Source organism: Scyliorhinus canicula, chromosome 4, assembly GCF_902713615.1.
Source record: "Scyliorhinus canicula chromosome 4, sScyCan1.1, whole genome shotgun sequence".
Lineage (NCBI taxonomy): Eukaryota > Metazoa > Chordata > Chondrichthyes > Carcharhiniformes > Scyliorhinidae > Scyliorhinus > Scyliorhinus canicula.
In genome coordinates, this window is record NC_052149.1 from 79,500,509 (window position 1) to 79,528,019 (window position 27,511).

A 27,511-nucleotide genomic window follows, 5' to 3' on the forward strand; every position below is an offset into this window, starting at 1 on the left:
CTCCATGTCCTACATAATCGAATCACTGTTGGTGATCGCGATCCTCATCGTCCTAGTGCAGACCCTCAGGTTGAGGAAATGGAAGAGGAGAGCCTCTCGTTCCAGCACCTCACCCATCTATAGAGTGCAATCCCCCATCTTCGGATTCCACCAAACCCCTCAACCCCTCACTGATTACAACACTCTGTAAATAAAATTCAGCCATGTATTATATTGTTCCATACTCGACTGCCGAGTTGGGAAGTGTGATGTTGTGGTGTGAATGGTTAAGATTTTAGAGTGATTAAATGTTTAAGTTAAGGTTAAGGTTAATAGTGATAGGTAGAGGTTCCCAATTGTAGTAATGCATGTCCCTTTTGACATAGGGCCAAGTAGAAATGTTAGTTAAAATTTTTTTTTCTCTTCTTCCCATAGTTTAGAACAGAGTAGAACAGGAACTGGCAAGAGGTCAGAACACAAGGAGGCAAAGTACATAGGTGATCCTTCACAATAGTATGATTGTGAGGATCACAAGGAGGGAATGTAGCCATGCTGGCCACGCAAAATGGACACTGAGCCAAACTAAAATGGAAGGCTGCTGAGAAACAGACAGTTCAGCCAGAACAGCAGTCTGCAAAGAGCAGTTTGCATTCTGCAGCAGCAGGAACCAGTTTGGGCTCAGGTGAAAAGACCTCAGCTAGGTGCAAATGGCAAAACGCTTTGCATGCTAATGAGGCCATCAGACTTGAACACCCACACAATAGATACATTTGGTTCTGAATGGACACATTCCAATCAAGACCCAGACATCGAGGCACCAGAAACCTCCAAACAAAAGGACATAAGAAACGCCCCCTCCATCACGGAGACCCCCTCGCATTGGGGAATTAATCCAGTATCGATAAGAAATTGATCCAATAGGTAGAGCCCGCCCGAGAAGAGGGAAGGACAACGGAACCCCTATAAAAGATAGGGACCTCGTGTTGTCCGGTCTGTTAAACCCGTGCTCCGGCCCCGACTGACACCTGGTATCCTGACTCCAGCCGTTGAGCACCAGCCGCCGAAACCGTAAGTTCAACGCTCGCTACGCGATCCAAGCCCGCTAGACTCCCAAGTGCCAGAACGCTTGCTGAAGGCTGCAGACAAAACCAGGACGAAGGCCTCGTTCTCTGACCTTGCCTGTTCCTGTTAGATAAGTATTCTGTTTGCTTATGTTTAGTTGTAGCTTAGTCTCTTAGTGTGTGCATGAGTATTTATTATTAACTGTATAATAAATATTGATCGTTTGAACTTTACTAATCGGTGTATCGTCTTTATTACTTTGAACTTGACCTTGGAATACTTGTGACGTTGCCTATACGGCAACTGGCGACTCCAGAGCTAAATAATTACATAGAACAGAGCCTAGCAGTGTTAAGCACACGTCGAACTCGGAGGCGTGTTAATACACTCCAATAAACGCGTTTTACGCCCATAGTAAAGCGTGCAACACCATCTATAGCTTATTCTTTCTGTATTTTACTCTTTGGCCTGCCAATACCCATCTCTGCATCCACAGATGTGTATTGGCAGCCATCTTAGAATGTATTTAAGTATTACAAAGAGGTGAAAACCGTGGGAATTAAGAAATGAATGAACGAGGAATGGGATATAATTGAAACGGAATTAAAACTGACAGCCTTTGAAAGAGCAAATAATAGCAAGCAGAGGAGCTAAGGAAAATGTTTCAGCAAAAATGCTAAAGTTGTGATGGTTATGTAGTTAAAATGCCCATTAATGTCTGTAGCACAGGTGGCACTTATGGCTCAATCCTAGCATAGTGCACAAGCTGAAGTCTAAGCAACCTGTTCAAACTGCAAGAGATAAATAAACAGAAAACTTTTGGATTGGCATTATACCATCCATCAATCTCTTGAGTACACCAGGTCAATATTTGCAATGGTATTTGGAGGTTGCCGATTACCCATTACTTATCCAACATCTCCCATACATCTATCAACATCTTACCTGAGTTAAGGACGATGAAATAGTAGTTTGCACCAGGGCCTGGTTCAATTCCGACCATGGGTGACAGTGTGTGTGGAGTTTGCACTTTCTTGTTGTGTCTGCGTCGGTTTCCTCCCACACAGTCAAATGATGTGCAGGTTAGGTGGATTGGCTATGCTAAATTGCCCCTAATGGTCAAAGATATGCAGGTTAGGTGAGGTTACGGGGATAGGTCAGGGGAGTGGACCTAGGTAGGGTACTGTGGCATAGGGTCGGTGCAGACTTGGTGGGCTTAATGGCCTCCTTCTGCACTGTAGATATTCTATTCTATTCCAAGTGTAGCATGAATTGGCTCTCTTGTGCTCCAGAGGTTGCCGCACCCTAGCCAAGCTGTTCCTGTACAGCTACAACACTGGCATCTACCCTGCAATGTGCATAATTGTCAGGGGTGTCCTGTTCAGAAGAAACAGGACAAATCCAACATAGCGAATTACTGCTTTATCAGTCTACTCTCCATCATCAACAAAGTGATGGAAGGAGTCATCAACAGTGCTATCAAGCGGCACTTAATCAGCAATAACCTGCTCATGGGCGCTTACTGTGGGTTTCGCCAGGATCACTCACCTCATTACAGCCTTGGTTCAAACAGGGACAAAAGAGCTGAATGCCAATGGTGTGGTGAGAGTGACTGCCCTTGACATCAAGGTAGCATTTGACCAAGTATGTCATCAAGAAGCCCTAGCTAAACTGGAGTCAATGGGAATCAGAGGGAAAACTCTCCGCTGGTTGGAGTCATACCTGGCACAAAGGAAGATGGTTTTGGTGGTTCCTCAGGAAAGTGTCCTGGGCCCAATCACCTTCAGCTGCTTCATCAATGACCTCCCTTCCATCATAAGGTCAGAAATGGGGATGTTTGCGGATGACTGCACAATGTTCAGTACCATTTGCGACTCTTCAGATAATGAAGCAGTCAATGTCAAAATGGACAAGACCTGGACAATATCCAGGCTTGGGCTGACAAGTGGCAACTTACATTCGTGCCACACAAGTGCCAGGCAATGACCATCTCCTACAAGAGAGGATCTAGCCCCCGCCCCTTGACTCCAATGGCATTACCATCACCGAATCTCCCACAATCAACATCCTGGGGGTTACCATTGATCAGAAACTGAATTGGACTAGCCATATTAATATTGTGGCTACCAGGACAGCTCAAAGGCGAGGAAGCCTACTGCGAGTAACTCCTGACCCCCAAAGCATGCCTACCATCTATAAGGCATAAGTCAGGAGTGCAATGGAATACAGTAGTCCCCCGTTATACCGCGCTCCGCAATACCGCAGTTCGCGATATACGGCGGGGGGTCTTATGGACCCCAACTGTCAGCTTCCCTCTCCGGATCAAAGTGAGCCGGCCGCTGAAGTTGACACTGCCGGCTGATTGGATGGAGATTCAGTGAGAGAGGAGCAGCTCACACAGCGTCCGGAAGTGGATAGTGCAGAGCTACAGCTGCCTCAACCCTGCACAGCAGATAGGTTCTTTAAACCGGTGGCGGTCAGAACATATTTTTGAAAGGCAATCCTTTCCTCCAGTTTGGAGAAACCCACCAGAGTTCCTGGTAAGTTTCTGTGGGTTTCCCTCTGGAATAACTCCCAGCCTCATTCTGTGGCAATCAGAGAGCTTGTTTTAATTAGATCCACGATGGGGGTTTTAAATTTATTTAAAAATCTATGCTTGCACTTCCCATTGTGAGTCTACGGGGGTCTGACCTCTCTCCCCGCCCCCCGCAGACTCACAATGGGAAGCGCATCGTGGATATCTGCGGCTCGGATGCAACACGGGTGGCTGTCTTGGACCCCAACACCCGCGTTATAACGGGGGACTACTGTACTCTCCACTTGCCTGGATGAATACAGCTCCAATAATACTCAAGTAGCTGGACCCATCCAGGACAAACCAGCCCGCTTGATTGCGTCCCCTTCCACAAACATTCAAACCCTCCACCATCAATGAACAGTGGCAGCCATGTGTACCATCTACAAGATGCACTGCAGTAACTCACCAAGGTTCCTGAGAAAGCACCTTCCAACCTCACGACCATTTAGAAGGACAAGAGCAAAAAATACCCAAGAACCCCACCACCTGGAGGTTCCCCTCTAAGTCATTCACCATCCTGCCTTAGAAATATATTGCCATTCCTTCACTATCGCTGGGCCAACATCCGGCAACTCCTTCCCTAACAGCACAGTGGGTGTACCTACACCTCAGGGACTGCAGCGGTTCAAGAAGACAACTCACCACCACCTTCTGAAGGGCAACTAGGGGTGGGCAATAAATGCTGGCCTAACCAGCAACATCCACAACCCGTAAATGAATAAAAAAAGGAAAGGTCCTGAGAAAAAGACAATGAAAATAAATCATGAGTTAATATACTTCTAGGGGTGCTGATTGAGATAAATTCAGAAAGTGCCATGGGATCTTTCACGGTCCACTTGGGATTGAGGGGGGGTTTAATGTCTCACCTGGAAGGCTGTAGGTATAATGTGCTCAAGCCTCTGAACCTAACGTTGAAGTTAGCAATAAAAATACACACACATATATATATATATATTTAAAGTGTCATGTGAAATGAATGATTCAATGCATTCCCATTGCTGAAGTGGACTCTGAATCCACTGGACCCGCCCACCCAGTTGCACTGTTGCCTGGAGGATAGCCGGGCCTGCGGGGGGCGCTGCTTTCACTTGAACGCGCGTAGCGCGCGCCCAACCGTTAACTCCGGGTTTCTCCACCGCGCGTGCGCCACGCTCCCGGCGGTTTGGGAGCGACACGTCATCAGTGTGGGCCAGCCTGCGCTGATTGGCCGAGCGGCGAAGCCTGGTCAAAAAAAAGGGTCGCCACTGGAGAAAAAGCGAGGGAGAAAGAGAGAGAGGGGAAAAGTGAGCGAGGTAAGACGTGTCGACATGTGTAGCAGCACGATGGGCTGGGTTGGGCTTCATTAAACTTACCCAAAGATGGAGCCAGTCCCGGAGCGAATTGTGAGAATCCGGTCTCTAATCCATTAAATCATCCGACTGCTCCTCGCGTTCAACACAACTGGAAACCTGAGGCAACATCGTCCAACAATAAGATGGGAGGCATTCTGATTCAGGCGTCTGACACTTTATTATTATTTTATTATTTTTCCTGTTGTTACTTTGCTGACCGATTATTGTTTGGAAGCTGTTTGGTGACGCATCCTGAAATGACGTCTTTACTGTGAAGTCACACTTCCTTGTGACCTCATAAGGTGATTGTAGCCCCTCCCCCTGTGCAAAAAAATGTCTTAAGCTTTTAAACTTTACAAGTGAAAACACTGCCATCAGATTGTGACATTGCAGCTGCTCCCACTGTGGCCATTATCCTATTCCATAATCTGTGGTTGGCCCTATCTTGATACAAAAATTTCTGAAGGCTGTAATTCCAGTGCTGCACTGCAGGAAATGGCATCTTTCAGATGACATGTTAAATGCCAAGTCTGCCCTGCCAGATTCCTAGGCACTATTTCAAAGAGAAGTTATCCCCTCCTATCCAATATTTAGCTCCCAATCAACATCACAAAAACAGATTTTCTGGTCATCGTCGGTCACATTGCAGTTTACTTACTGCAATGAACTTACTGTGCACAAATTGGCTGCTGTGTTTCTCTTCATACAATAGTTCAAAAGTATTTCATTGGCTGCATTCAAGAAATAGAAGCAGGAAAAAAATCATATGGCCCAGACCTGCCATGCCATTTATGATCATAGCTGATCTTGCGTGTCAACAACATTTTCCAACCTGCCTCCCATATTCCTTAATTCCCTTACCAAATGTCTGTCTATCCCAGCCTTAAATAGATTCAATGATGAAGCATCAACAACCCTCTGGGGTGGGGAATTCCTAAGATTCACAATCTTTTAAGTGAAGAAATTTCTCCTCATCTCAGGCCTAAATGATTGGCCACCTCATCCTGAGGCTGTATCGCTGTGTTTTAGATTCCCTGACCTATGGAAACAACCCCTTCGCATCAACCCTATCAAGCCCCTTCAGAATTTTGTTGGTTTCAATGAGATTGCCTTTAATTCTTATGGACTCCAGAGAATATAATCCCAATATACCTAGTCATCATAGGACAACCCTCTCGTCCCAGGCCCAATCCAGTGAACCTTCACTGCATCACCTTCAATGCAACTATATCCTTTCTTAAATATGGAGGTGAAAACTGTACTGCAGATGCAGTCTCACCTGAACCCTGTGCAACCATAGCAACACTTCTTTATTCTTGTACTCCAACACCCTTGCAGTAATGACCAGCATGGCATCTGCCGACCTAATATGCAGTAATCACCCGCATGGTAACTTTCTGCGTTCCTTGTATGAACACACCCAAGTCTCTTTGAACATGAACAGGTACAAGTTTCATACTTTAAAAAAATGCTTCCCTATTTTATAATCCATCTGCAATTATGTTGCCTACTCACTTCATAGAATCAACAGTGCAGAAGAAGGCCATTTGGCCCATCGGGTCTGCACCAGCTCCTGGAAAGAGCACCCTACTTAAACCCACACCACCCTTTCCCCGTATAGACATAACCTCTCTATAACTCTTTGTAACCTACTGGTATCCTCCCCACAGTTTACCTTGCCACTCAGCCTAATCGCACAGCAAACATTGATACATTACTCTGTCTTTTCATTTAAGTTATTAATATAGGTTGTAAATAGCTGAGACCCCAGCACTGCCCCTAGCGGCACTCCACAATTCACTGCCCGCTAACGGGGGGAAAAAACACCAATTATGCCCACACTCTCTATCTGTTAACCAGTCCTCTATCCATGAGAAAATATTACCCCCAACTTCATGAGCCCTTATCTTGCCTATTAGCCTTTTGTGCAGCACCTTATCTACATTTTGGAAATACAGGTATACAACATCTTCTGGTTTCCCTTTATCCACCCTACTAGTTAAATCCTCAGAAAACTCTTAAATTTGTTAAACAGCATTTCCGTTTCAAAATGTATAAAACTTGTGTCCTTGACGCAAACAAAATACTTTTGTTTTTGCCATTTCCTCATTCCCAATGATAATTTTTCCTATCTTTGTCTCTCAGGTACCAATGTTTATTTTACTCTCTTTTTATATATTTTTAACAGTTCTTACAAGCTCATTATTCCTGATTAGTTTACTCATATTCTGTTTTTTCCCGTTTTAATCAACATTCTGATGGTCTCTGCTTGGTTCTAAAACGCTCCGAATCCTCTGACTTGCTACTGTTTTTTGCAACATTGCAGGCCTCTTTTAATCTAATACAGGTCGAGTACCCTTTATTGGAAACCCTTGGGGTTGATTGAATTTCGGATTTCAGATCATTTTGGTTTTCAGATCCGCATATAGGCCTATGTACATTTAAATGGCTAAAGTCTAGGCTAACTATAGTCTAAAGTAAACAAAATGGCAAGAAACGTAAGATGTACCATTGAATAATAAATGCAGGGTACCTGTAATAAATCCTGGTGTTATCTGCAATTGTGTTTGCAGGAGAGAGTTCGCAAGATAAATAATGCAGACAGAAATCGCAAGATAAAGGTCAGGTGCAGTTAGCGAGGTTTGTGTTGGCTTGGGTCACAGACCTCCTGCGCGAAGGGTCGGGTACAGTCAGCGAGGCTTGGGTCACGGACTTCTCTGCGCCAAAAGTATGGTTGTCGCATGTGTTTTGTTTTTGTATTTATGGATAAAGGATACTCAACCTCTACTATCCCTAACTTCCTGTGTGAGTCATGGATGGGTATTTCTTGCTGAGTTTTTGTTTTTTAATGGGACATATTTTTGTTGAATATTTTGAGATATTTCTTTAAATGTTTCCATTGTTTATTTACCTCCATACCTTTTAGTCGACTCAATTTACCCAGATAACCGTAGACCGTTTCCCCTTATATTTAAGTAATTGGCTTTGTTTAAGATTTAAGATTCTAGTTTGTTATTGGACTATGTCACTTTCAAACTTAACCTGGAATTCAATTATATTTTTCCTCACCATTTCCCAGTGCATCCTTTACTATGACAGTACTAATTAGCCCTGTTTCATCATACAATACTAGACCAAAGAAAGCTTTATCCCTATTTGGTTCCACAACGTATTGCTCCACCGAAACATTCTACAAACTCATCTTCTAGCTCACTTTTGCCAATTTGATTGTCCCAGTCGATATGAAGATTTAAGTTTCCCACAATTATTACATTTTCTTTGTTACAAGTTCCAATATTTTCTTGCTCTGCCCAGTGGTATAACTACTGTTACGGGGTTCATAAACTACTCCTACCAGTGTTTTCTGACTTCTGTTATTCCTAATTTCCACCTATATTGGTTCTAATACATCATCTTCTGAGGCCTGGTCCCTTCTCATGAATGTCCTTATATCACCCTTTACTATCATAAGGACATTTAATAAGAAGCACTTTGAAATGTTGAATGACTGTGAAAGGCAATATATAAATACAAGTTTATCTTTTAATTGAAAATATATGCTCATAAAATGTTTTTTTATATAGACAATGAAAGGGGGGGTGCACACGGGGTGCAGTGGTTAGCAATGGGACTATGGCGCTGAGGACCCGGATTTGAATCCTGGCCCTGGGTCACTGTGCGTGTGGAGTTTGCACATTCGCCCCATGCCTGTGTGGGGTTCACCCCCACAACCCAAAGATGTGCTGGTTAGGTGGATTGGCCACGCTAAATTGCCCCTTAATTGGAAAAGAAAAATAATTGGGTACTCTAAAATTTAAAAAAAGACAATGGAAGGGAAGCTTTTGGGAGGGTAGCAGTGGCCAAGTAGATTATTTTCATGGATTTCAATCTTTGAATTTTCTACCTGTTGACAGTAGCTTTGGGTTCTTATGCTGGATTGATCTGCAAAAATGTTGCATATGTTGTATACTTAACTGATACCGTTTTCCAGGCCAGTCCAAAGCTGTGATGCCAGTTAGGACTTTCCTTTTTTCTTTAAAATGTTGTACAGTGCTTTGAAAACCTTCTGCTTAAATGTATGTAACATTGCACCTAAGTTTTTAAAATCTTTGCTAAAGGCTGATTCACATAATGGGATACTAGCAGATGCAGGTGATCCCCATATTTCATGTTGAAATTTTGTGTTGCCAGATAATATGTGAATTCTCAATTTGAGTGCTGAGCTGACCAAAAACTGCCTTTGCAACATGTGATCCTTTTTCTACAAATTCACTGCTTGCATTTGCAATAAGTATACTTTATTGTCTGTTCAGTATCTGTTCATCTTATGATCAATTTATCTTTACTACAAAGTCTCTTCAATATTTTCCTACTCCAGACATGGTTACTGGTTGTCATTTGCTCTGCCTGTTATGGTTATAATGTGTGAAAATCAATGAAAATATTGTCATGAAGACTCTGCTGAACTTTACTTACCAAAATATTGTAGAGGTGAAATTCCTCCTGTTCATAATTTAATGAAAAAGTTTGGTTACTCCCAGGTTTTCTGGCTAAACTACCAATTTGAAGAATTTCAATCCAAGGTTCTTCTCATGCTACTTCTTTCTCTGGAGAATTGGTGTGTGTATATATGTATATATATGTATATATATATATACAGCTTGCAATCTGCTTTTCCAATCTTTGTCTTTCTTCCTAGAATTCCTATTCCTTCCAAAACAGGATGTGTATTTTGAGGAACTTCTGGAGTCTGTTATGTTCAGTATATGAAGCACTGTAAACCTTTCAAAGGGAGATATACCAAGGTAGATATCTCATCTCCGCATTTCTATAGACATAAGTGTCAGCAATCCTTATTTTTAGTTTAGTTAATATTTGTCATTCCTATGTAGCCTATGGGGATCAGTTTGAAAGCTTATGTGCTGGTATAACTCATAAATATAATTCTTGTGAAACTTATCTGTAATAATCATAAAAATGTAAAAGTCAAGGTTGAGAAAAGCACATCTCTGAGCTTCCAGCTGACCTAGAAAGGATCCAGATGTGCTTTGAACTTCCCTGAAGACTATAGCTCTGGCATCCTGCCTGGCATAATATTTCTATACATTTTCTTCTGATATCTAATGTGTATTTATTATTTTTCTCTTCATATCTATGATCCCTGTTGTTCCTATTGTTTTAAATAATGTTCAGGTTAATAATAGTAACCTATTCCGTGAAGCACATGTAATTGCACATAAATTCCCAAACTCATAATATTTGGGAAATAATTGTTAAGAGGAAAATATTCTTTTGCTCAAGAATCATAGATGTTATGAAAGGAGACTGTAAACCCATATGTTGTTATCTTGTATGCTTTAAAGTTGCTGCTCGAGCCTCAAAACAGACTTTGTTTGTAGAATTACGCTCCTTTAACATTGTGAAGTTTAACTCCTTTGGAGGATATTGAATTATGGGCAGCTTTTCTTCATTCATGATGTCACTGGAGTCAAACTTTATGTTGTCACAGGAAGGGAGTTCTAAATAGAATATCTGTTCCAAAGTAGCTGTAGCCAGCAGCTCTAAAGCGTACAACAGGATAACAAAGAGTGACTTGAGTAAATACCGGTAAGTATAAAAGTATCTATTTCGCTTTGTATATAAAAAAGGATTGTGCGCCATTAACAATACTTTCCCTTTAATCCTACAGTGTAAATAGCATGAAATGCAGTGACACTGTTATCTCCTGATATTGCCAGCAGATATCAGCAAACCAGTATAATAATAACTACATAAAAGAAAAAACAGAACAATTTTTTTTTAAACCAGTAGGAATTATGGGCCCACAATCTTAAAAGGGGCAGTTCAGATTACATGATAAACTGCAAGCTAATCAAACAATACGACTGTTTAGTAAATCTCATAACACAGTAATAAAGAGAAAACAGTTGTCTTCCAAACACAATGATTTGAAGCACACTCTAAAATATTTTTTTCTGTTAATGCTGTTTCTGCATGTCACTACGTTGAATCACTTATTTCACACTGATTTATATTACTGGACAAGCAAAGGTGGCTATTGCTGACTAAATTTGGCTTCTCCTCCCTAACAACAGAAACACAGATTTATATATTTCCTTCAAGGTTCCAAGGCAGTTGAAAGAGCATTTGACACTGAGGCAGATTAGATATTTAGGACATATGATGAAAAGTTTGATAATCGAGGTAGATTTTGAAAAGTGGCTTAAAGAAGGAGACAAAGTGATGCTCCTTGTAATGAATTCCAATTGGCTTTATTGGTTTGCCAATTGGAGTATGCGTAGGGGTAGCATGGTGGTTAGCATAAATGCTTCACAGCTCCAGGGTCCCAGGTTCGATTCCTGGCTGGGTCACTGTCTGTGTGGAGTCTGCACGTCCTCCCCGTGTGTGCGTGGGTTTCCTCCGGGTGCTCCGGTTTCCTCCCACAGTCCAAAGATGTGCGGGTTAGGTGGATTGGCCATGCTAAATTGCCCGTAGTGTCCTAAAGAGTAAGGTTAAGGGGGGGTTGTTGGGTTATGGGTATAGGGTGGATACGTGGGTTTGAGTAGGGTGATCATTGCTCGGCACAACATCGAGGGCCGAAGGGCCTGTTCTGTGCTGTACTGTTCTATGTTCTATGTTCAATGATAGCTCATTGAGGGGGCCCATATAAGCACCTGTGTAGGCTTTGTGAGCCAGTCTTAAGTTGACTGGACTGCTAGCAGCACTGTTTGTAGCTGCTCCTGTAATATCGTTATTGTAATTAAATATTGGTGTGGTGACGGAACTCCTGCCTCTCGTGGATTACTACACTCCTGGAGAGAATTGCAGAGCTTAGAGACTTGGCAACTGAAGGCTCAGCTGCCAATGATGGACACTTACACAAACTCAAAATCAGAACTCGGCCAATACTTTGGTCTTGCAACAGTTGAAATGAAAGACAGGAAGAAAGAAAGGCAGGGCAGAAATGGCAGGGCTATAGTGATAGGGGACTCGATCGTAAGGGGAATAGATAGGCGGTTCTGTGGACGCAATCGAGACTCCAGGATGGTATGTTGCCTCCCTGGTGCAAGGGTCAAGGATGTCTCGGAGCAGCTGCAGGACATTCTGGGGGGGGGGAGGGTGAACATCCAGCTGTCGTGCACATAGGCACCAACGATATAGGTAAAAAAACGGGATGAGGTCCTACAAGCGGAATTCAGGGAGTTAGGAGTTAAACTAAAAAGTAGGACCTCAAAGGTAGTAATCTCAGGATTGCTACCAGTGCCACGAGCTAGTCAGAGTAGGAATGTCAGGATAGATAGGATGAATGCGTGGCTCGAGAGATGGTGCAAGAGGGAGGGATTCAAATTCCTGGGGCATTGGGACCGGTTCTGGGGGAGGTGGGACCAGTACAAACCGGACTGTCTGCACCTGGGCAGGACTGGAACCGATGTCCTGGGCGGGTGTTTTCTAGAGCTGTTGGGGAGGGTTTAAACTAATGTGGCAGGGGGATGGGAGCCGATGCAGGAAGTTGGAAGGTAGTGAAACAGGGACAGAAGCAAAAGGAAGTAAGGGGAAAAGTGAAAGGCAGAAAAGACATAGTCAAAAATCAAAAAGGGCGACAGTACAAGGTACAGTGACTGAGGGGAGCTCAGTGAATAGGCCCAGTATTAACAAAAGGAATAAAACTGGAGATGTTAAGATTCAAAACAGAGGTAAAAAAACCAACATAAGTGTACTTTACCTGAATGCTCGTAGTATTCGGAATAAAGTAAATGAGTTGATGGCACAAATCATCGTAAATGACTATGATTTAGTGGCCATTACTGAAACATGGTTAAAGGATGGTCATGACTGGGAGTTAAATATCCGAGGGTATCAAACTATTCGGAAGGACAGAGTGGATGGTAAAGGAGGTGGTGTTGCTCTGTTATTTAAAGCTGACATCCGGGCAATTGTAAGGGATGACATCGGTGCTATGGAGGATAAGGTTGAATCCATTTGGGTGGAAATCAGGAATATTAAGGTGAAAAAGTCACTGATAGGAGTAGTCTATAGGCCACCAAATAGTAACGTTATGGTGGGGCAGGCAATAAACAAAGAAATAACTGATGCATGTAGAAATGGTACAGCAGTTATCATGGAGGATTTTAATCTACATGTCGATTGGTTTAACCAGGTCGGTCAAGGCAACCTTGAGGAGGAGTTTATAGAATGTATCCGCGATAGTTTCCTAGAACAGTATGTAATGGAACCTACGAGGGTCCTAGATCTTGTCCTGTGTAATGAGACAGGATTGATTCATGATCTCATAGTTAGGGATCCTCTCGGAAGGAGCGATCACAATATGGTGGAATTTAAAATACAGATGGAGGGTGAGAAAGTAAAATCAAATACTAGCGTTTTGTGTTTAAACAAAGGAGATTACAAGGGGATGAGAGAAGAACTAGCTAAGGTAGACTGGGAGCTAAGACTTTATGGTGGAACAGTTGAGGAACAGTGGAGAACCTTCCAAGCGATTTTTCACAGTGCTCAGCAAAGGTTTATACCAACAAAAAGGAAGGACGGTAGAAAGAGGGAAAATCGACCGTGGATATCTAAGGAAATAAGGGAGAGTATCAAATTGAAGGAAAAAGCATATAAAGTGGCAAAGATTGCTGGGAGATTAGAGGACTGGGAAATCTTTAGGGGGCAACAGAAAGCTACTAAAAAAGCTATAAAGAAGAGTAAGATAGAGTATGAGAGTAAACTTGCTCAGAATATAAAAACAGACAGTAAAAGTTTTTACAAATATATAAAACAACAAAGAGTGGGTACGGTAAATATTGGTCCTTTAGAGGATGAGAAGGGAGTTTTAATAATGGGAAATGAGGAAATAGCTGAGGAACTGAGGGCAGCACGGTAGCATGGTGGTTAGCATAAATGCTTCACAGCTCCAAGGTCCCAGGTTCGATTCCCGGCTGGGTCACTGTCTGTGTGGAGTCTGCACGTCCTCCCCGTGTATGCGTGGGTTTCCTCCGGGTGCTCCGGTTTCCTCCCACAGTCCAAAGATGTGCGGGTTAGGTGGATTGGCCATGCTAAATTGCCCGTAGTGTCCTAAAATGTAAGGTTATGGGGGGGGGGGGGGGGGGGTTGTTGGGTTACGGGTATAGGGTGGATACGTGGGTTTGAGTAGGGTGATCATTGCTCGGCACAACATCGAGGGCCGAAGGGCCTGTTCTGTGCTGTACTGTTCTATGTTCTAACTAAACAGGTTTTTGGGTCGGTCTTCACAGTGGAAGACACAAATAACATGCCAGCAACTGATAGAAATGAGGCTATGACAGGTGAGGACCTTGAGAGGATTGTTATCACTAAGGAGGTAGTGATGTGCAAGCTAATGGGGCTAAAGGTAGACAAGTCTCCTGGCCCTGATGGAATGCATCCCAGAGTGCTAAAAGAGATGGCTAGGGAAATTGCAGATGCACTAGTGATAATTTACCGAAATTCACTAGACTCTGGGGTGGTCCCGGTGGATTGGAAATTAGCAAACGTGACACCACTGTTTAAAAAAGGAGGTAGGCAGAAAGCAGGAAATTATAGGCCAGTGAGCTTAACTTCGGTAGTAGGGAAGATGCTGGAATCTATCATCAAGGAAGAAATAGCGAGGCATCTGGATAGAAATTGTCCCATTGGGCAGACGCAGCATGGGTTCATAAAGGGCAGGTGATGCCTAACTAATTTAGTGGAATTTTTTGAGGACATTACCAGTGCAGTAGATAACGGGGAGCCGATGGATGTGGTATATCTGGATTTCCAGAAAGCATTTGACAAGGTGCCACACAAAAGGTTGCTGCATAAGATAAAGATGCATGGCATTAAGGGTAAAGTAGTAGCATGGATAGAGGATTGGTTAATTAGTAGAAGGCAAAGAGTGGGGATTAATGGGTGTTTCTCTGCTTGGCAATCAGTAGCTAGTGGTGTCCCTCAGGGATCCGTGTTGGGCCCACAATTGTTCACAATTTACATAGATGATTTGGAGTTGGGGACCAAGGACAATGTGTCCAAGTTTGCAGATGACACTAAGATGAGTGGTAAAGCGAAAAGTGCAGAGGATACTGGAAGTCTGCAGAGGGATTTAGATAGGTTAAGTGAATGGGCTAGAGTCTGGCGGATGGAATACAATGTTGACAAATGTGAGGTTATCCATTTTGGTAGGAATAACAGCAAACGGGATTATTATTTAAACGATAAAATATTAAAGCATGCTGCTGTGCAGAGAGACTTGGGTGTGCTAGTGCATGAGTCACAGAAGGTTGGTTTACAGGTGCAACAGGTGATTAAGAAGGCAAATGGAATTTTGTCCTTCATTGCTAGAGGGATGGAGTTTAAGACTAGGGAGGTTATGTTGCAATTGTATAAGGTGTTAGTGAGGCCACACCTGGAGTATTGTGTTCAGTTTTGGTCTCCTTACTTGAGAAAGGACGTACTGGCACTGGAGGGTGTGCAGAGGAGATTCACTAGGTTAATCCCAGAGCTGAAGGGGTTAGATTATGAGGAGAGGTTGAGTAGACTGGGACTGTCCTCGTTGGAATTTAGAAGGATGAGGGGGGGATCTTATAGAAACATATAAAATTATGAAGGGAATAGATAGGATAGATGCGGGCAGGTTGTTTCCACTGGCGGGTGAAAGCAGAACTAGGGGGCATAGCCTCAAAATAAGGGGAAGTAGATTTAGGACTGAGTTTAGGAGGAACTTCTTCACCCAAAGGGTTGTGAATCTATGGAATTCCTTGTCCAGTGAAGCAGTTGAGGCACCTTCATTACATGTTTTTAAGGTAAAGATAGATAGTTTTTTGAAGAATAAAGGGATTAAGGGCTATGGTGCTCGGGCCGGAAAGTGGAGCTGAGTCCACAAAAGATCAGCCATGATCTCATTGAATGGCGGAGCAGGCTCGATGGGCCAGATGGCCTACTCCTGCTCCTAGTTTTTATGTTCTTATGTTACAGAAAATAGTATTCTGCCTTTGTCTGTATATATATTTTAGATGTTATGTACGCTGCTTTGCCAGCAATGCTCTTTAACCCTAACTCCATTGTAGATCCCAACCTACGAAGCATAAACCAAAACCCCTTTCCCCCACACACAGTAATTGCCCCCAATGCACACTAGTCAGACCCCCCCATGCAAACAGCAAACAGACACATTCCCCCCCACCTCACACACACGAGTCAGACCCCTCCCTCCCCCAATGCAGACAGCAATCAGACACCTCCCCACTCCCACCCCCACCCCCATTCCCCACACACAGCCATCAGCCCACGTTCACCACATGCAGCCATAAGTCACCGTTCCACACACGCAGCATCAGCCCCTGTTCCCCACATGCAGCCATCAATTCTCCACACACAGCAATCAGCCCCCGTTCCCCACACGCAGCCATCAGCCCCCATTCCCCACACACAGCAATCAGCCCCCGTTCCCCACACGCAGCCATCAGCCCCCGTTCCCCACACGCAGCCATCAGGCCCCGTTCCCCACACGCAGCCATCAGCCCCCGTTCCCCACACGCAGCCATTAGCCCCTGTTCCCCACTCCCAGCCATTAGCCCCTGTTCCCCACACGCAGTCATCAGCCCCTGTTCCCCACTCCCAGCCATTAGCCCCTGTTCCCCACTCCCAGCCATTAGCCCCTGTTCCCCACTCCCAGCCATTAGCCCCTGTTCCCCACTCCCAGCCATTAGTCCCTGTTCCCCACAGGCAGTCATCAGCCCCTGTTCCCCACACGCAGTCATCAGCCCCTGTTCCCCACACGCAGACATCAGTTCTCCACACACAGCCATCAGCCCCATTCCCCGCACGCAGTCATCAGCTCCCGTTCCCCACACGCAGTCATCAGCCTCTGTTCCCCACACGCAGTCATCAACCTCTGTTCCTCACACGCAGCCATCAGTTCTCCACACACAGCAGTCGGCCCCCCCGTTCCCCACACGCAGTCGTCGGCCCCCGTTCCCCACACGCAGTCGTCGGCCCCCGTTCCCCACACGCTGTCGTCGGCCCCCGTTCCCCACACGCTGTCGTCGGCCCCCTGTTCCCCACACGCAGTCGTCGGCCCCTCGTTTTCCCCCCCCCACGCAGTCGTCGGCCCCTCGTTTCCCCCCCCCCACGCAGTCGTTGGCCCCTCGTTTCCCCCCGCCAAGCAGTCGTCGGCCTCTCGTTCGCCCCCCACGCAGTCGTCGGCCTCTCGTTCGCCCCCCACGCAGTCGTCGGCCCCTCGTTTCACCCCCACCACAAAGTCGTCGGCCCCTCGTTTTCTCCCCCCCCCCCCCCCCCCCCCCCCCCCCGTGCAGTCGTCGGTCCCTCGTTCTCCCTACGCAGTCGGCGGCTCCTCGTTCCCCCCCCCACACACACAGTCGGCGGCCCCTCATTTCCCCCCCCACGCAGTCGTCGGCCCCTCGTTTCCCCCTTCCGACACAGTCGTCGGCCCCTTGTTTCCCCCCCCCCTTGCAGTCGTCGGCCCCTTGTTCCGCCTCCATGCAGTAAAATTAGCCCTCGCTTTCCCCACCACACACACATGGGAGCAATGAATCAGCATTCGTATTCTCCCCCCTCCCCCACACAGTACCCAGGCTCACCAGAGGAAGCTAATGATTCCACCAGCAGATTAAATCCCAAGGAAACTGCATGAAAAGAGTCCACAAAAGGGATCTGAGTCAAAGCCGAAAGGAACAATGTAAAACAAAGAAAATCCAGCACAGGAACAGGTCCTTTGGCTGTCCAAGCCTGTGCCGGCCATGCTGCCCGTCTCAACTAAAATCTTCTACGCTTTTGGGGTCCATATCCCTCTATTCCCATCCTATTCATGTATATGTCAAGATGCCCCTTAAACACCATTATCGTCCTTGCTTCCATTACCTACTCCGACAGCAATTTCCAGGCACCCACTACCTTCTGTGTAAAAAAAAAAAAACTTGCCTCGTACATCTCTAAGCCTTGCCCCTCGCATGTTAAACATATGCCCCTAGTAATTGACCCCTCTACCCTGGGAAAAAGTCTCTGATTATCCACCCTTTCTATGCCTCTCATAATTCATATGTCCAGTGAGAACAAACCGAGTTTATTCAACCTCTCCTCATAGCTAATACCCTCCGTACCAGGCAACATCCTGGTAAATCCCTTCTGCACCCTCTCTGAGCCTCCTCATCCTTCTGGTAGTGTGGAGACCAGAATTGAACACTATACTCCAAGTGTGGCCTAACTAAGGTTCTATACAGCTGCAACATGACTTGCCAATTTTTATACTCAGTGCCCCGGCCAATGAAGACAAGCATGCCGTATGCCTGCTTGACTACCTTCTCCACCTGTGTTGCCCCTTTCAGTGACCTGTGGACCTGTACATCTAGATCGTCAGTACTCTTGAGGGTTCTACCATTCACTACATTCCCTACCTGCATTAGACCTTCCAAAATGCATTACCTCACATTTGTCCGGATTAAACTCCATCTGCCATCTCTCCGCCCGAGTCTCCAAACAATCTAAATCCTGCTGTATCCTCTGACAGTCCTCATCGCTATCCGCAATTCCACCAACCTTTGTGTCGTTCGCAAACTTATTAATCAGACCAGTTACGTTTTCCTCCAATCATTTATATATACTACGAACAGCAAAGGTCCCAGCACTGATCCCTGCGGAACACCACTAGTCACTGCCCTCCAATCAGAAAAGCACCCTTCCAATGCTACTCTCTGTCTTCTATGACCTAGCCAGTTCTGTATCCACCTTGCCAGCTCACCTCTGATCCCGTGTGACTTCATCTTTTGTACCAGTCTGCCACGAGGGACCTTGTCAAAGGCCTTACTGAAGTCCATATAGACAATATCCACTGCCCTACCTGCATCAATCATCTTTGTGACCTCCTCGAAAAACTCTATCAAGTTAGTGAGACACGACCTCCCCTTCACAAAATCGTGCTGCCTCTCACTAATACGTTCATTTGCTTCCAAATGGGAGTAGATCCTGTCTCGAAGAATTCTCTCCAGTAATTTCCCTACCACTGACATAAGGCTCACCGGCCTGTAGTTCCCTGGATTATCCTTGCTACCCTTCTTAAACAAAGGAACAACATTGGCTATTCTTCAGTCCTCCGGGATATCACCTGAAGACAGTGAGGATCCAAAGATTTCTGTCAAGGCCTCAGCAATTTCGTCTCTTGCCGCCTTCCGTATTCTGGGGTAGATCCCATCAGGCCCTGGGGACTTATCTACCTTAATATTTTTCAAGATGCCCAACACCTCGTCTTTTTGGATCTCAATGTGACCCAGGCTATCTACACACCCTTCTCCAGACTCAACATCTACCAATTCCCTCTTTTTGGTGAATACTGATGCAAAGTATTAATTTAGTACCTCGCCCATTTTCTCTGGCTCCAGACATAGATTCTCTCCCCTGCCCTTCAATGGGCCAACCCTTTCCTGGCTATCCACTTGCTAAAACAGCACCAAGGTTACATTGCAGTCGGGCCCCGCTCAGCGAATCTTCCAACTCAATGTTGAGGGCCTGTCAGCAGCCAAGCAAAGCCTCATCAAAGTCCTTGCTGCTTAACGCTCCACTGATATAATTTTGCCTGCAAGAAACCTACATTGGAACAAGGTTCCAATACACGATACTGGTCACTAGTCTATCAAAGGCTACAATCTCTTTTCCTACCACCCTCATCCCAAACATGAGCGTGCCACCTATGTCCGAACTGACAATGCTCAAGCAAATCACCTAGCAACGACCACTTTGACGCCCTAGTGGTTAGTGGATTCCACATATCGAATGTCTACATCCCTCAAGCACCAGCTGGAAGTAACAAGTCTTGCCCACCGTCCCCCCACCCAGCCATTTATTTGGGGGCTTATTAACAGCCACCATTCAGACTGAGGATAGCCAGTATTGGACAGTGACGGTGAAGCGCTTGCAGAGTGGGCATCCAGAAATGATCTGACACTTATACATGGCCCCAAACAGCGAGGAACATTCCAGTCAGTCAGGTGCGGAAAACAGGTCCATAACGTGCTTCATATCTACCTCACTTCCAGCGTTCAGTGCACAGTCATCATCAAATAGAAAATCATGCAATTTATCAAAGAGGACATTAGTCTTTGCCTGGAGGCATCGCAGGTTGAAAAGCTTGTTGTCTATTTGGTTGTTGATGTCTATGCCTGGGTCGTCATCCTGGTAGGCGTCAGTGAGTATGGCTGAGAACATGATGCTGAATACCAATACGCAGTCCTGTTGTTCCATTGGTGAGAGGGAAGGAGGCTGAAGTCTCATTGTCATCAAGGATGCAGATCTGAATGCCATCGTGGAAGTGTCAAACCATCTGAATGAATTTGTCTGGGCACCCAAGCTTTTTCATAATCTTTCAGAGCCCTTTACGGCTTAGCATAGAAGGTTTTGGTTAGGCTGACCAAGGTAGCATATAGCTCAGCATTTTGTTCTTGCCATTTCTCCTGCAGTTGATGAGCTGCAAACACCATGTTGATTGTTCCCCTACCTTTTCTGAAGCCACACTGGCCCTTCTCAAGCTGTAATATGAGCTGGTTTAGGGGGTTTCTGGCAAGCATCATTCCAGCAATAGACATCAGAGATATTCCCCTGTGATTGTCGTAGGACTGGCGGTTGCCTTTGCATTTGTCAATGTGAACAATTAAGGTGTTTTTAAAATCTTGTGATAGGATCCCTTGCTCTCACGTGACCTGGAAGAGCTGGGTGAGCTTTTGGAGCAACTATGATCCACCGTATTTATACATCTCCGCTGGAATTCAATCAGCTCCAGGGGCTTTGCCACTTGTTTTTTTTTAGGAAACATTTTATTGAGGCATTTATAATTTTAACATTTAACATATTGACATTCTAAATAGAACGGTCCGACGCACGCAAAAATCCCACAGTAACATACCCAATTTCCCCCGACCTAACTCCTAACTACCCCATATATTAGATTCCCTGCCCTTATTCTCCACTTGAATACCTCCCCTTGAGCCCTCCCATTCCCCCCCTCTTCTACTGATGGTCAGTTTGCCTTAAAGAAGTCGATGAATGGCTGCCACCTCCGAGCGAACCCCTGTATTGAACCCCTAAAGGCGAACTTCATCTTCTCTTGGCTGAGAAACTCTGCCATGTCACTGACCCACACCCTGGACTTTGGAGGCTCCCTCCATCCCAGAAAAATCCGTCTCCGGGCCACCAGGGAGGCAAAGGCCAAGACGTCAGCTTTTCTCTCTTCCCCACCCCTCCTGGGGTCCTGGATCTTCTGACACTCCAAATATTGCCACCTCTGGACTTGGAGTCACCCTCCCTTCCAGGACCTCTAACATGATATCGGCGAATCTCTGCCAAAATCCCCTCCAGTTCAGACGCGCCGAAAACATATGTACACGATTCGCCGGACTTCCCCCGCACCTCCCACACCTGTCCTCCACCTCCTCAAAAAATCTACTCATCCGGGCCACAGTCATATGAGCTCTGTGGACCACTTTGAACTGATTCGGGCTAAGCCTGGCACACAACAAGGATGCATTGATTCTTTTCAGGGCCTTCTCCCATAGCCCAACTTCCAAATTCCTCCCCCCCCCCCCCCCCCCCCCAATCCCAACTTGTCTTCCCACTTCCTCTTCACCTCCCCAATTGGGACCTCTTCCCACTCCCAATTCCTTATATATTTCCGAGACCCTTCCCTCCCCAACCCCTGTTTTTGATATCATCTTATCCTGTAGTCCCCTTAGAGGGAGGTGAGGGAAGCTTGGAACCTGCCTCTGGGCAAAGTACCCTACCTGCCGATACCGAAATCCATTTCCACCCAGTAACTTAAACTCCTCCTCTAGCTCCTCCAGTCTCGGGAAACCCTCCTCCTCAATGAAAAGGTCCCCGAATATCTCAATCCCTGCCTGCTGCAACACCCCCCCCCCCCCCCCCCCCCCCCCCCCCCCCCCCCCCCCCCTTGGGGATAAAGATTGGGAGACACTGAAACACAAACAGCAATCTCCGGAGGACTGTCATTTGCACAGTCCCTCCCCGCCAATGACAGCGGGAGCACGTCCCACCTGCGGAAGTCCCCTTTCATTTGCTCAATCATCCTGCCCAAATTTAGTTTATGAAGCTGACTCCAGTCCCCTGCCACCTGAATCCCCAGATACCTAAAACTCCTTCCCACCACTTTGAACATCATCTCCCTCAATCTCCTCTCCTGCCCCCTTGCTTGGATCGCGAAGATCTTGCTCTTGCTCATGTTTAGTTTGTAGCCTGAGAACCGGCCAAATTCCTCCAGTATTCCCATAATTCCTGCAATCCCCCCCCCCCCCCCCCCCCCCCCGAACGAGTCCCTATGCTCCACAACCCTTCTCGCTATCCCCCCTTCAAATGTTCGATGCCCTCAGCGCCATTGCCTAAGCTCTATGGCCAGGGAAAACAGTAGTGGGGTTAGTGGACACCCCTGCCTTGTCCCCCTACACAGACTAAAATACCGATTGGTCCTTACATTCGCCACCGGTGCCTGATATAGCAACCGGACCCAATCCACAAATCCCTCCCCGAACCCAAACCTTCCCAGGACATCCCACAGGTACCTCCACTCCACCCGATCAAGGCCTTCTCTGCATTCATGGCCACCACCATCTCGACCTCGCGCCCCTCCGCAAGCATCATTATTACATTTAGGAGCCGTCTAATATTGGATGTCTGGTGTCGACCCTTCACAAATCCCGTTTGGTCCTCCTCTATTACCTCCGGGACACAATTCTCTATGTGCATGGCCAAGATCTTTGCCAGCAATTTAGCATCTACATTCAACAGGGAGATCGGTCTATACGACCCACAAATCTCTGGATCCTAATCCTGCTTCAAAATAAGGGGGATCGATGTCTGCGATATCGTTGGGGGAGCACTCCCAGCTCCTTGGACTCATTAAAAGCTTTTACCAGGAGTGGCCCCAGCAATCCGGAGAACTTTTCATAAAACTCAACCGGGTATCCATCAGGTCCCGGAGCCTTATCCGATTGCATCGCCCCCCAACTCGTCTATAACCTCCCCAAGCCCAATTGGGGCTCCCAAACCCTCCACCAACTCCTCATCTACTCTCGGGAACTCCAGTCTCTCCCCCCCCCCCCCCACAGGAATTGCTTCATACCCTCCTCCCCGGCTGGGGGTTACGATTTGTACAATCTAGGGTAAAACTCCCAAAACACATGATTCATCCCCGCCGGATCCGCAACCGACTTCCCCCGCATGTTTTATTTCCCAGTCTCTCTCGCCGCCTCCTGTTTCCTTTGCTGGTGCGCCAATATCCTGCTGGCTTTTTTCCTCATATTCATACACCGCCCCTTCACCCTCCTCAGCTGTCCCTCCACCTTACCTGTGGACAGAAGCCCAAATTCCAGCTCTAGTCTCTGATGCTCCTTCAGAAGCCCGTCATCCGGAAACTCCCCATACCTTCTGTCCACCTGTAAAATTTCACCTACCAGCATGTCCAACTCTGCCCGCTCAGTCTTCTCCTTCTGTGCCCGAATTGAGATGAGTTCCCCCCCGAATAACCGCTTTCAGTGCCTCCCACATCACCCATGCCGAAACCTCACCTGTGTCATTGATCTCTATATACCTGCGAATGGCCTCCCTCACCCGCTCGCACACCTCCTCCTACGCCAGCAACCCTACATCCAACCTCCATTGCAGCCGCTGGGCCGTTCCTTTGTTAACTTGCAGGTCTACCCAGTGCGGGGTGTGGTCTGACACCACAATTGCTGAATATTCAGCATCCACCACCTCAGCCAGCAGCCCAACACAAAGAAGTCTATCCGGCAATGTACTTCAGATGTGTCTCCTGCCCCCCCAATATGCTCCATAAACCCCCGCAGCTCCTTTGCCATGGCTGATATCTTCCCAGACCTGGACCCCCCCCCCCCCCCCCCCCCCGGCCGATTAACCATAACCTCCGCTAGGCCAGTCTTCGGCCCATGTCCCGCACCTCCCCTGGCCCGCCCTCAGGCAACCACCGTCATCAAGGCTTTGCCACTTGTTAATTGCTCTACAGCTTTCTCTGTTTCCAGCAGTGTGGATGGAATGCCCAGAACAAGGTTGGTGTTCATCTAGGGCAGCCTATCTATAGATTTGTCATTGATGTGGGATGGGTCTGTTGAGGACATTATTGAAATGCTCTGCCCATTTCTCCAGGATCAGAGATTTCTTTGAGTAACATGGTCCCATCAGCACTGAGTAGCTGAGAGGAGCTGGATTTGGATTTGGGTTTGTTGTTACGTGTATCCAGGTACAGTGAAAAGTATTGTTCTGCGTACAGTCCAGACAGATCAATCCATACATGAAAAACGTAGGACATACGATAGATACACAATGTAAATACATTGGCATAGACATTGGGCGAAGCATACGCAGTGTAGTACTACTCAGTAGAGAAGATGCGTGGAGAGATCGGTTCAGTCCATACAAGGAGTCTGGCAACAGTGGGGAAGAAGCAGTTTTTGAACCTGGTATTGCTTATTTTCAGACATTTGTATCTCCTGCCAATTGAAGAATTTGGAAGAGTGAATAACCTCGGTTTGAGATGTCTTTGATTATGCTGCCTACTTTCCCAAGGCAGCGGGAAGTGTAGACAGAGTCAATGGATGGGAGGCGGGTTCATGCCATGGACTGGGCTGTGTTCATGGCTCTCTGTTGTTTCTTACCATCTTGGGCCGAGCAATTGCCATATCAGGCTGTGATGCAGCCAGATAGGATGCTTTCTGCAATACATCTATAAAAATTGCTAAGAGTCAATGTGGACTTGCCGGATTTCCTTAGTTTCCTGAGGAAGTACAGGCGCTGTTGTGCTTTCTTGGTCATAGCGTCAACGTGGGTGGGCCGGACAGCTTGTTGGTGATGTGCACACCTAGGAATTTGAAGCTGTCAACCATCGCCACATCGGGACCATTGATGCAGGCGGGTATGTACGATACTTTGCTTCCTGAAGTCGATGACCAGCTCCTTAGTTTTTCTGACATGGATGAGGACGTGGATGATTGAGGACCAAAGACCATCCTGACAGATTCATAGAAACACTGTCAATTTTATCAGCGTAGGCTTGTACTTCATCTGCCTTTTGACTCAGCAAATTGTCTTTCATTTCACGTAGTCTGTGGTACAGATGTTGTTGTAGGCAGCTTTTTTGGCTGTGGACTATATACACAATAATCAGTCCCCCCCCCCCCCCCCCCCCCCCCCCCCGTAATCAGTGCGTCTGCTCTTCCTTCTCTCCCCGCCCCCCCCCCACACACACACACACACACACACACACACAATAATCCAGTGATCATCATCTTTGAAGCTCCGTGTTTTAATCTTGACTCTAGCTCCTCCGACTCTTCGCAAGTTAGGTTTGAAGTTTCGTTAAAATTCATTTGCATAATCATAAACTTTGATGAACCAGAGCAATGAGGCAAAGTATTAAAATGTCATTATTTCCTTTTTTTCACTCCATTGCAAATGTTCCTTCCTCTTTTAAGAGTGAAAATCTGGTGAACTCTTACCTTAGATGCTGAATTTAGGTTTATTCAACAAAATAAACATTTTAATAAGGGTGAGTTGTATTCTGCCAATGAGTAACCTGATTCAAAGTAAATGGAAATTAAAATTACTTTTTAAAAGTTACTGAACTAATTACTAGTTTAGCAGTTTCTTAATAAATTAAACATTTTCTATGTGAAAAAGCTTTTAAAACATGCCTACAGCACTTGTGCACCAAAGACAATGATTCTAATTTGAAGATTAATACAATGGCAAAATACTGTGGATGCTGGAAGTCTGAAATAAAAACAGAAAATGTTGGAAATACTCAGCAAGTCAGGCAGTATGTGTGAGAAAGAAACAGAGTTAATGTTTCAGATCAATATGCATTAGATTACTCTCAAAACCTGGGGACAGTGGAGGCGGCATAGGGGGGAAGTGAAGGCCTCAGTTTGGGCCCCGATACAGGGCAATCACCGTTTTGCGCCAGGGAGAACGGGTGGGGGATTTGGGAGTTGGCACAGGGCAGGCATCAGACAGTTTGGGGACCTCTTCATGGATGGGAAGTTGAAGTTCACGACTCTGGGGGAGCTGATGGGGAAGTGGAACCTCCCCCTGGGAACGCTTTTAGGTATATGCAGGTCAGGGACTTTGTTAAGAGGCAGGTGGAGGAGTTTCCGCGGCTGCCCCCAAGGGGGGTGCAGGACAGGGTGCTTTCGGGGATGTGGGTCGGGGAAGGGAAGATCTTGGCTATTCACCAACTGATGCAGGAGGAGGAGGCCTCAGTAGATGAGCTCAAAGCGAAATGGGAGGAAGAGCTAGGGGAGGAGATTGAGGATGGGACGTGGTCGGACGCCCTGGAGAGGGTGAATTCTTCCTCCTCTTGCGCACGGCTCAGCCTAATTCAGTTGAAGGTGTTGCACAGGGCTCACATGACGGGGGCAAGGATGAGCCGGTTTTTTGGAGGAGAAGACAGGTGTGGGAGGTGTTCGGGTGGCCCCGCAAACCACTCCCATATGTTTTGGGCATGTCCGGCTCTGGAGGGGTTTTGGAAGGGGGTGGCGGGGATTTTGTCGGAAGTGGTTGGGTCTAGGGTCAGGCCGGCTGGGGCTCGTGATCTTTGGGGTAGCTTCAGAGCCGGGAGTGCAGGAGGCGAGAGAGGCCGGCATTCTGGCCTTTGCGTCTCTAGTAGCCCGGCGCAGGATTCTGTTACAGTGGAGGGATACGCGGCCCCCGAGTTCGGAGAACTGGGTCAACGACATGGCTGGGTTCATCAAGTTGGAGAGGATGAAATTTGCCCTGAGGGGGTCGGTACAGGGGTTCTTTCGGAGGTGGCAGCCCTTTCTTGATTTCCTGGCGAAGGGGTAGAGAGTGGTCGGTCTCTGCAACAACCGGGGGGGGGGGGGGGTTTATGCGGCGGTGGGTTTGTTATGTTATTTGCTTTCTTGTGTTGCTATTTGTTATTATTTATTTTGGGGGGGGGGGAAGAGTTCTTTTCTTGTTTTGGTGTGGAAACACGCCTTGTTTGTTTTAAATTGCGGGGAGAAAATTTGTTATTATTAAAAAACTTGAATAAAAATTATTTAAAAAAAAATATGCATTAGATTGGGATTGCAGTTTGAAGAGCCTTCATGAATCAGCGGTCTCGCAATTTCTACCTCAATAGGGGGTTTGATTCCGGCAAATTAAACTTTGAATCGCCATAAAACATCACCAAAAAAGGAGTGTAAATGATTTTTGCTGTAACTTCGTCATGTTTAAAATTTCCTGTACTGTTTAGGCCCATTTCACCTGGATTGGATTGAGCTGATATAACTAGTGGAAACTCGATCACAGCGGTTTTTCAAGTTAATAGCTGCTTCTAACTGGTTTCCCCGTCAGTGCAATCTCAGTTCTTGCTATTCAAAGACTGACAGTGTGATTGTATCTTAGTACATCCAATTCCATCATGTAAAATATTTATCTGAAACTTGACATTGTGTGAAATACAAATACAAATCCAATTAAACTGTTTAAAATTGTTATCGTAAATCAGCTGTTAACTGTTACAAGTAATCAAAATACA

At 46.2% G+C, this 27,511-nt stretch overlaps 1 protein-coding gene across 12 annotated transcripts in view; it reads left to right on the forward strand.

Annotated features, from left to right (window-relative positions):
- Positions 1–4,756: 4,756 nt before the first annotated feature.
- odr4 (odr-4 GPCR localization factor homolog) overlaps positions 4,757–27,511 on the forward strand; it is a 171,213-nt gene continuing 148,458 nt past the window's right edge. For 2 of the 12 annotated variants that reach the window (XM_038794585.1, XM_038794588.1), the window contains exons 1-3: positions 4,757–4,911; positions 9,650–9,755; positions 10,460–10,557. The gene's annotated coding sequence lies outside the window, so the exon portion shown is untranslated. Of the gene's footprint in view, positions 4,912–5,230; positions 5,253–7,523; positions 7,591–7,655; positions 7,679–9,649; positions 9,756–10,459; positions 10,558–27,511 lie in introns of those variants that run through there. The other 10 variants (XM_038794575.1, XM_038794586.1, XM_038794577.1 and 7 more) reach the window with 9 other exon arrangements.